This window comes from Phoenix dactylifera, unplaced genomic scaffold (genome assembly GCF_009389715.1).
Source record: "Phoenix dactylifera cultivar Barhee BC4 unplaced genomic scaffold, palm_55x_up_171113_PBpolish2nd_filt_p 000351F, whole genome shotgun sequence".
NCBI lineage: Eukaryota > Viridiplantae > Streptophyta > Magnoliopsida > Arecales > Arecaceae > Phoenix > Phoenix dactylifera.
In genome coordinates, this window is record NW_024067809.1 from 505,868 (window position 1) to 515,008 (window position 9,141).

General features: G+C 41.3%; 1 non-coding gene across 1 annotated transcript; it reads left to right on the forward strand.

Annotated features, from left to right (window-relative positions):
- The first annotated feature begins 582 nt into the window (after window positions 1–582).
- LOC120105730 lies at window positions 583–689 on the forward strand. The gene has a single exon (XR_005508046.1). It is a non-coding gene; the product is annotated as a small nucleolar RNA R71 (small nucleolar RNA).
- Window positions 690–9,141: the final 8,452 nt, after the last annotated feature.

The following is a 9,141-nucleotide window of genomic DNA, read 5'->3' on the forward strand; positions in this document are numbered from 1 at the left end:
AAAGTATCTTCAAGGGATTTCCTATGTGGTGGCACATAAGGAGTAGGAACAGAATTTCCTTGAGATTCATTGGCAGTGGGTCCATGTCTCCAACTAAAGTTAGGATGGTTTCGCCAATTAGGATTATATGTTTCTGGAAATGGTCTTTTATAAGTATTGGTGAAATTTGCTTGATCATGCAACACTTCTTGAAAAGCAGGGATTGTAGGACAATCCTTGGTCACATGTGCATTACTTTCACAAATTCCACATATACTTTCAACAAAAGTTTGTGCTTTTCCTAAATTAGCCTTGCTTAATTCCATGGCTTCAACCTTCCTAGTCATATTAGCAATTTTTACATTGACATCATTATCATCTTTAATAAGATATATTCCTCCTTTTGTATTAGGTGCCATTTTAGATTTTTCATTTTTATCTGTTGTATCCCAAGCTTGTGCATTTTCTGCTAAAAGATCAAAATAATCCCAGGCTTCATTTGGTTCCTTACTCATGAATTCACCATTACACATTATTTCTACAAATTGTCTCATATTTGAGGACAAACCATCATAAAAGAAACTAATGACCCTCCAAATTTCATATCCATGATGTGGGCAAGCAAGCAGAAGGTCCTTAAATCTTTTCCAACACTGAAAAAATGTTTCTCCATCTTTTTGTGCGAAGTTCATGATATTTCTTCTAAGTGTGTTTGTTTTATGTGTTGGAAAGAATTTCTTTAAAAATTCTCTTGTCATTTCTTGCCAGGTGGCTATGGTCCTAGGCCTTAAGGAGTGTAACCATGACTTAGCTTTTTCCTTTAAAGAAAAAGGAAATAACTTAAGCTTAACTACCTCTTCAGTGACATCATTGAAATGAAGTGTTGAACACACTTCATCAAATTCTTTTAGGTGCAAATAGGGACTTTCAGAATCAAGTCCGTGAAACTTTGGGAGTAATTGGATTATTCCTGGTTTCATGTCAAAAGCTCCCGCAGCAGTAGGAATAACCATACAAGATGGGGTACTGGTCCTAGTGGGTTGTAGATAATCACGAAGCGTTCTAATAGGTAAATCATCTTGAAATTCATTATCTCCCTGATTACTACCATTATCTTTCATTTGATTATTTGAACTTTTATCCCTAGATTCAACTCGGAATAATCTTTTCGTTTTATCCCTTTGCCACAACCGCATATACTGACCAATTAACCAGTCGACTTTTTTTATCCTTTTTTTTAATTATTATTATTATTATTATTTATTTATTTATTATATATATATATATATATATATATTTAGAGTTTTGGATGAGTATGAATATTACCTAAAGCTATGAATATTGACACCCTGCTACTAAAATTATTCACAATCAAATAGTATCAAAGCATAGCACCCTTATTTCTAATGTTTTCCTAAAAATTTCTAGACAGCTCCTAACTGGTTTGAAGAGTACACTTAAGCCTCCAATGCGGTCTAATAACCTAGTCGACCAGGTAAGCTCCCAGGTAAGTGGAGGGGTCATGATGCGTATAGCAAATGTCCCACTTAAAACCCACTTTCCTCGAACAGAAACTGTCTTCCTTCAATCACTTAAAGGGACAAAGCTTGCCTAGACATCGACCGGGGTCATAGAGCGAAATTGGTGCAACTTTCAGTGGTCTTCGTCCTATTGAGCTCGAATATCCTTAGGGGCCAACGTCTAGTTGATTTTAATTAGGCTTAGGATATTTATGCACTGGGATGATTTTTGGGCTAAGGACGAGTGATGAAATCCCGACCTTATCTTTTTAATGGGTTCAGCCCTTAGATTATTTTATGCAAATGCTTTATACTATATGCAACAATCAAGAAGATTTTTAACATTTTATGTCATGACATTAAATTGCATTTGAATAGTTGATCAAGCAAACTAGCTAAATTTTTTTTTCTTTTTATTTATTTATTATTTTATTATTTTAATTAATAATTTTCTTTTAAAATAATTTTTTTTAAAAAAAACAAGAGTAAAATTCTAATGTAGGAAAAATAGGATTAGTATGAACAAAACAGAAAAATTAATTTAAATACTCACGGCCGGAGTTCGTTCACTCCGGAAATCCAAAAATTTGATCTTGATCTTCCTCGTTACTGGTCCCGCTTTTTTGTCGTCCTTGAATCTGAAAAGATTTGAAATTTCAGCTGTGTTAGAAATAAAGAAAAATTGAAGAAACAAAAAGTAAAAGTTGAAATTTTGCAGCCTTGTTCTCGTTCGCACGTTGCAAATCCCCGGCAACGGCGCCAAAAACTTGCTACGATTTTAATCTTGTTCTTTTTAAAAGAGAAATTAAAAATAGGATACCCCAAGTATAGGGTGTAGCAAAGTAATATTCTCGGTGAGTCCGAGATCGAATCCACAGGGATTTGAAAGTGAACAAAAACTAAAGGCTAAATAATATTCAGATTGACAAAAATATAACTAAGGCATTAGGATTCAGCCTAGCACTTAATCATGCATTTCTTAAAATCATCTATTAATCATAATAAAATAGATTTAGTTTTATGGGCAGCATTACAGTAATTCTATTTTAAACTACATGGATTTCTAAGCATCTGTTATACCCGGGAAAAATAACAAATCAAAGAAAATATATAAGTTTGAAATAATTTCTATCAATCTACTGCACCATAAATCAAATCAAAAACATTAAAATCCAATTGATGATTAAAGAAAATACATGAAGAAAATGCTAGGCTTTTCCCTAGCCTTAGCTATATTAGATTTAGCTATCCATATGAGATGCAAGCATTTTTGTAAAAGGGATTAGTATAGAACAAATAAAATAAAGCATAAATTCCCTTTTTTTTTTCTTTTCTTTGGTTTAGAAAATAGGGCACTCTGTTTTCTTTCCCGGCTCCCTTCTCTCCTCCGTCCGATTGCCTCTCAATCCCCCTTCCCGCCGACTAGCTTCTTCCCTTTCCTTCACTGGAAGGATGATGAATCGTGGCCCCCTGGCTTCCGAATTCCTCCTCCTTCTTTCCTCCTCCTCTCCTTCCTCCTCCGGCTCCCTCCTCGTAGCCCCTTCCCGGTTCCTTTTATAGATACTTTCAGCATGTTTGAAGGAGGAGAAGCGATCGGAGAAGCTGAAACGCTGCTGGGAGTGGATGAATCGCTTGGGATGCTCTTCATGGCTGGGACGGTTCTCTGTTGCTTGGAAGCCAAAAGAACTTGGGGAGTTGTTTCACGGATGAAAGAAAGAGCCGGTTTGGCTTTTGGATTTCGCTCGCTGCCGTTGGGAATTTGTTTTGATGGGAAGGGAATTCAAAGATGAACCGATCGGATGCCGCTTGGAGAGCCGATTGCTTGAGACACGGGATGAATGAAATCGAGCTTGGGACTCTTCCGCTGGAATGCGTGGATGAGCTGGGAAGAAACAGGGGAGACAGAAGGACGCTGATGAGATGCCACGATGCTTGGGAGATCCACGGACGGTTGGGAAGAGAAGCCATGAATCGGTTTGGAGCTGCTTGGATTGACTCGGATGGCTGAAATTGGATGCTGGGATATTGAATGCGGCTTGGAATGATCCGGTTGGGAGACACGGTAGATGGGATGAAGAAAACTGTTGGGGTGTTGCCTCACGGATGAAATGTTGCATCTGGAAGGTGGATGCATGGGACGAGTGAACAAGATCGCGTCTGGACTTTCCATATAGGCGTGGAATATGCGGAGGCGACGTGAGGCTCAGATGAGATGCTAGAGATTTGTTGAGCATGGGCTCCCAGGCATTGAGCTCAAATCCAGCATTATTGGGTCTTTTGAATTACATGCACTCAGACACAAATAAAACATTAATTAATTAATTTTATTAATAAAGATTAGCTATAATACTAATTAAGATAATATGAAAATTTTACTTTTGTACTCTCATCAGGAGACGGTCTGCCAGCCGACCAGGAGTGGAGGTTTGGGGATTCACTCCCTGATTGAGAGATAGGAGGTTCTTGCGACCAGAGTAGCAGCCAGATTTCTTTTGGAGATGAGTAGCATCTGGGGTGCCCTGATGCAGGCGAAGTACGGGGATCTAGCTAATGTATCTATATTCTGTACTAGCCGTCGCAGCTCTTTTGTCTGGAGGGAGATTTGCGCTCGTACCCCGGTGGTCCTACTGGAGATCAGATAGGAGATTGGGGATGACCGGGGTATTGACATTTTGGAGGATAGCTGGTTCTCTGAGGTCTCGCTCCGCGACTGGCCTACTATGATTGATGTAGACTGTTTGGAGGGGCGCAAAGTTCATAATTTCATACCCCAAGGGGGCAGGCATGGGACGACGATCTTGTTCGACAGGCCTTTGGGAAGCAGCTGGCCAAGCGCATCCTCTCTATACCGATTCCATCCATAGGGGCGGCGGATAGGAGGGTATGGAGCATGACAAGGAGGCTAGAGGTGAGGGCCCGGGACTTAGCCCAGGTAGTTGGGAGGGTTCCAACCAGGTAGATTGAGGGGAGCTGAATGTGGAGGCAGCGCGCCCGTTCACGAGTGGCCATGTTTGTTTGGAAAGTAGCTTGGGGATGCTTACCCACCAGAGGTACACTGGTTCAGCATGGTGCGCATATCCCCTCCGAGTGTCTGACATGCTCGAAGGTGGAGGAATCCATCTTCCTGCTATCTTTGGATGCCCAAGGGCCGCCCAGATCTGGGGATATGCTTGGGGCCCCCATGATCCACGGCTGGGGTGGTCATCGACGGAGGGCATCCTAATCTTCTTGGAGACTTTAGTGAGGAGGCTGGGTCTGGAGGGACCGGGGACCAGAGCTGCCTACCTAGCCTACCACTGTTGGCTGGATAGGAATGCTCGAGTCTTCGACGACAGCAGAGTTCAACCAAGGGTGGTTACGGATAGGGCCCTTCATCATGCGGAGGAGATCTCCCGCGCCGGCACGCCGTCGTTCTTTGGGACGGCTGGAGAAATCTGGGGTTCTCCTCTCGCTCTTGTAGCATCCAGGACCGTACAAGTCTTCTGGGAGCCCCCACCCTCTAGTTTCTCAAGATTAATTTTGACGGCAGTGTCGGAGAGGGAGGGTGTACCGGAGGCGTCGACTTCATTATCAGGGACCATGAGGCTCGACTGATTGCGGTGGGAGGCCGGTGGATTTTTGACACGTCTGTGGTCTGCGCGGAGCTCAAGGCTGCATGGGAGGGAGTCACCTATGTGAGGTGGGTGCTGGGTGTGGACTGCATTTTGCTTGAGGAAAACTCGGCCTTGGTGATAGAGTGGATATGGGGCCGAGGTCGCAATAAGAGTTCAAGTATGCTACTTTGTGATATTCGCAGACTCTTAGGTGAGGATGGTCTCTTGTGGGCCAATCACGTATATAAGAAGGCGAACAGTGCGGCCGATTGGGTGGCCTCATTTGCGGCCCACCACTCGAGAGGGTTCACCTGGGGCGAGGGTGCATCAGTGCCCCAGTCTTTTGGTCATCTTCTCTTTTCTGATTTTGTTGGTTGTACCCACGCTTGGCACGTGTAAGTTGCCATTGCACCAAAAAAAAAAGAAATACTAAGATAAGAATGGGAGTCCGTAGTTACGAAGCAAAACTGGATTACAAAGCCACTTACTGGGTCGTGGGATGGTAATGGATCCATCATTTTCAATAATAATAAAACTATAATAAATAAAATTATCATTTTTAAAAAGTTAAATATTTTTTAAATTAAGTAAAGCAATCAACTAAAAAAATAAATAAAGAATCACGACATGTAACCTTTCACTTGAAATTTTGAAATTTAGATCTTCTTAGATCAGAGTGATATTTTGGTTAGAACTTATTTTGCAACCTTAAAGTATTTGCTGGGTTAGATCAGAGTGTGCAGTAAAAGTGAGATGGTTTGAGTTATTTTGAAACTGGTTAGAAACAATAATACTTTTATTCAAAAGGTATTATGATAGAAGACTGAGTTAGAAAAGGAGAATATCATGTTGCAATTTCATGAGTGGGTTCTTCTATTATTGACAACTCTTGAGAAAATTTTTAGGCATTTGAAATTTAGCATTAATGGATTCATGGTTCTGTAATTAAGCTTAGAGCTAGAATGTTTTGACATAGATCTCCTTTTTCTAGCTCATATATTGTTACTTCATCAATTTGAAGGGGTTTGAGGTTTTTCTAGGATAAAGGTTGATCATTAAATCATGGGCAAAATTAAGAGAAGAAAGAGGATTATAGATTATGAAGAGCATTTGATGCTAAAACTTTCTCCTATTTTTGTTAAGTCGATTATGATTTCTATGTGGAATTAATTAAGAGCACTTAATTTCTTAGGCAAAGAATTATGGTATTTTAAACCAAGGTTGGGATGATAGTGTTCTTTTGAAGGAGATCAAAAGAACCAGCTATGTATTTTAGATGGGAAGGATTAAGTTTTGAGATGCCATGATTTTGTATGTCATAATTCTTTATGTCAAATCTTGTGAGCAGGTACTCTAAGAGGGAGACTATTTGAGAGCTCAAGAATGATATGATGGTTGAGTACATTCAAAGTCCGAGCCTTAAGTAAGTTAATTTCATGGATGAAATTATTTTAAGGATAGAGAATATAATAACCCAACCCTTGGGCTTGTGGGCCTGCTCAAAGAGGCCAGGCCTAAGCCCATCGCATGCTGTAGCCTAGCCCTTGGGCTTATGGGCCGGCTCGAAGAGGCCAGGCCCAAGCCTGACTGTGCATTGTGGCACGATTCGAGCGGATGAGAGTCTCTGGTGAGAGTCTTCTTCCTCCCCCCATCTCGACGGAGTTAGAGACTCTTAGAGCATTTCGAGTTCGACTAGAATTCTAGGATTCCTCTATTTAAATCCTCCTCCTCCCCTCTTGAAATCCATCACCAATCTCTCGAGCAATAGCCACGAATCCCAAACTTCTTTTTTTGGATTTCTTGTTTGAATCTTCACCGCAAAGAGCCGCCAGACTGCTGTTAGAAGTATGCCCTAGAAGCCAATGTGGCTGACGCATATTTGTAATCTGGGGCACAAATTTATAATTTGACTCTTATCAATAAATAAGATTGGGCAATTTGTTTTTCATTCATGTTTGTATGTGTCCATGAATCGTCCAAGAAATTAATAGATAATGACACATATTCTCAAGAAGTTGAGAATTTGAGGCATGTGTCATTAGGTATTAATTTCCAAATGCTCCGATCGATGGATCCATCACGAGGGACGATGATCGATCCGATGAGATTAGTGCATAGATCACTTAGTCAGATGGATGAGTCTCGAGTCCATGGTGTAGAGACACTGGAGTGATTATGCAAGTACTTGTTAGAGAACAAGGTACTGAGCATGACCGAAAAAGTAGTCACATGGATGTCTATCCACTCGTCAGTGACTACTTTGTTGGGAACCCGCCCATGCTACTGATATTTCAAAAAAAATTCAGATGGCAGCGGAATCGACATAAGCGGGATCGACGTTCATCTCATGAACGTTGTTTCATGAACCGTTCGTAGTTAGGCAAGAATTAAAAACTTTTAAAAACATTAGAAGATCAGATCTTCACCTTGTGCGGGTAGATGATCACCGCAATCTGAAGTTCATGGTTTTAGGATGAAGGTTCGTTTGAAGCCGTTCAAACGTTCGGCCTCTACGGGTATCCACACGAAGCAGAGGACCGATCAAAGCTTTCTTGTCTTTCCGGGGTGCTAGCTCCCTTGCAAAGACTTCTTTTGATGGCTGATTTCCTCTCTATCAATCAACCCTTGATTGTGCTTGAGAGGAGGAAGAAGAAGAAGGCAACTGGATGAAGAACCAAAGCCCTTGCAGCCTACTCCCTTTTCCTTGCGTTGGAAGGAGGAAGAGAAGAGGAGGGGGCCGCCAATGGCTTTTCCTTTTCTTCCCTTTGCTTGCGGTTGAACCAAGGAGAGGGAGAGGGTGGCCACGGCACAAGAGGGAGAGGGTTTCAATCAATTAGGGCGTCAGCCCCCTTGCTCTCTTTTATAGCCATCTATGGCTCCTACAAGTTAGGAGCCCTTGATGTATTACCAAGAGGGGCGCCGGCCCCTCTTGTTGCCGCACCAAGGGATCAAAGGAGGAGGGGCGTGAGCCCCTCCTTCATGGTTGCCCTAATCCTTATTAAGTAAGGATTTGGATGCCCTAATGTGGTCAAGCCCTAATCTAATTAGGCTTAGCCCAAGGGTGAACCAATTTGGATCCAATCTAGGTAAGTCCTAATCCAATTAGAACTTAAATCAATTTTGACTCAATTGAACTCTTCAATCCTAATCCAATTAGGAGTCTTATTGATTCATTAGATTAATAATTGATTGTGACTTAAGAAACCCTAATCCAAATTAGGACATATTTAATTTTAGTCCTAATCCAATTAGGACTCTTATTTGAATTCGAAGTCCTAATCCAATTAGGTCTTCTAGAAATCCTATTCCAAGTAGGAATCCAATTTTAATTCAAAACTCCTAATCTAATTAGGATTGTAGGAATCCTATTTCAAGTAGGAATCCCAGTCCTACTCCAACTAGGATTCCCAGTCCTAATCCAATTAGGACTTTAGGAATCCTACTCGAAGTAGGACTCTTGTTTCAAGTCCAATTAATTAATTCCCTTTGTTCCTTCTTCAACTGAATATCAATCGAATTGATTACTTGTGATTCCTAATCACGATCCAACCATCAGATCGGTCAATACTTCTAGTGTGTGTGACCCCATAGGTTCTACTCTGACTGGTAGTGAGATATATTATGATCTCTATCATAATATCATTGAAAACTCCTTTCAATGGATTGGAACGATTCCAACTCTACTCATTAGGGTTTATCGATCATCGAGATTATTCCTGTGAGTCCCACCATCCACCAGTGACACCTAGCAGCATGTAGTGGCTACCCAGTAGAATAGAATGATGAACCTCTAGGTGCAATTATCATGTGATACAGTCCTACTATCGTGGATCCCTACAGGACGGAGGTCATGGACAACTCGTCAAACCCCATCGTCTGTTATATGTGAAGATTTATTCGACTTAAGTTCGAGAGTGGAAAACTCTTTCTCCACTGTGCATACTGCCCCGGCCGAGGTCTTACGAACTCAGTCTTATAAATCACATAGGATCTCTCCTTGTCTATCAAGGTTGATAGATTCCTTATAGGTGCATACCCTACTCCTACAG